The sequence below is a fragment of the Austrofundulus limnaeus genome, unplaced genomic scaffold (assembly GCF_001266775.1).
Source record: "Austrofundulus limnaeus strain Quisiro unplaced genomic scaffold, Austrofundulus_limnaeus-1.0 Scaffold89, whole genome shotgun sequence".
Lineage (NCBI taxonomy): Eukaryota > Metazoa > Chordata > Actinopteri > Cyprinodontiformes > Rivulidae > Austrofundulus > Austrofundulus limnaeus.
The window spans coordinates 526,312-527,822 of NW_013952491.1; positions in this window are offsets into that span (position 1 = coordinate 526,312).

Below are 1,511 nucleotides of genomic sequence, written 5' to 3' on the forward strand. Positions count from 1 at the left end.
CTCTGAAAGAGTGACCGCTGGCCTGTAAATGAGTGAAAACTGCAGAGTTCTGGCCATTAGATGTAGCTCGTCTGTGTTGGAACATTCTTTTGAACAGTGGTTGCTTAAAAGCCCGAATTTTGCCTGAAACTCAGACTGAAGAAGTCTCTTGGAGGAGAGACGAAACGTTTCATTAGAGAAGAACCCGTCCAGAAGACCTATACAATTTTTTTTCATTTTGAGCTTTATTTTTGTTTTTATCATTTAGAGCTTTAAACCACAAAGCCTGACAATTGTTTGAGATTGTCGTGGCATGATTTACCAAGAATGCAGAAACACGTTGGAATAAATGCACAGAAAGTCTGTGTGTATGATCGTCAAATGATTTAATTCTGAGCAACAACACAGCAGACGGTCAATCAGGAAGTCTGTCGAGTTGTGGCTGCCCCCCCTCAGCGGAGAACAGCCGATATAACATCATGTGACATGCTTACAACCAATCACAGATCGCCAACTGTAACCACCTAACCAATAACAGGGCTCTCAGCCCAGAAGCTACCTTATCAAAATAAAGAGAGGTCATGCATTGCTGGAGTCTTGAAGTCTGGGCCGATAGAGTAAAACAGCCGAAACTACTTAATCATAAGATATGATTACTGGACAGTGTCAAGGTAGAACAGATATAATATAATTAGTCCATAACAAGATCATGAAATCCAGCAGGACAGAGGCTTGTAGATCTAACCTGGCTGCTCATGAGGATGCTGACATCTTGGTACGGTATGTTGATTGGAGAAGATGGACTGTCCACACTCTCTCTGCTTTATTGAGATGCTTTAGAGATCCAGTATAATTTCATTAGCAGAGCACAAGTGACCATAATACTAACCGCAGGCTTGATTTGAGTGCTCATAAGAGTAGTGACCGACACTCTATAGCCTGAAAACATGAGTCTATAGTCTTTCTGTGTGTGTGTGTGATGGGAGGATATCACATTATAGGTGGAGAGTTGAGGCCTTATTTATCTGGCATCACTTTGCCAGCCTGCCAGTGTGTGTGTGTGTGTGTTTGTGTGTATGTGTGTGTGTGTGTGTGTGTGTGTATGGAGGATAGTATCAGGTTTCAAATTCTTGTGCTCCTTCCAGAACTTGTGAGTTAACCCTCCGAGCCGTACGTTGATCAAGGCCAGCCGAAGCTCAAAGCAGCAGGGATGATTCGCCATCAGAGATGGATTCTGCCTCGGTACCGCGCAGAATGAAACGACTCATCACTCAGAGTGTCAAAGACCCTGGAAGATGGTTGTTTGTGTGTGTAAGTGTGTGTGAACGCGTGCGTCCATATGTGCGAGCAGCTTGTGTTTGTGTGCTTGCAGGCGTGAGGATGCTGTCATCTGTGATGAATTAACTCGTTTTAATCAATTTGATTTTCAAAGATATTGAGCAGAAGACTCAGAGCAGCAGGTTTCTGATGTGTTCAAGCGTGTGTGTGTGTGTGTGTGTGTGTGTGTGTGTGTGTGTGTGTGTGTGTGTGTG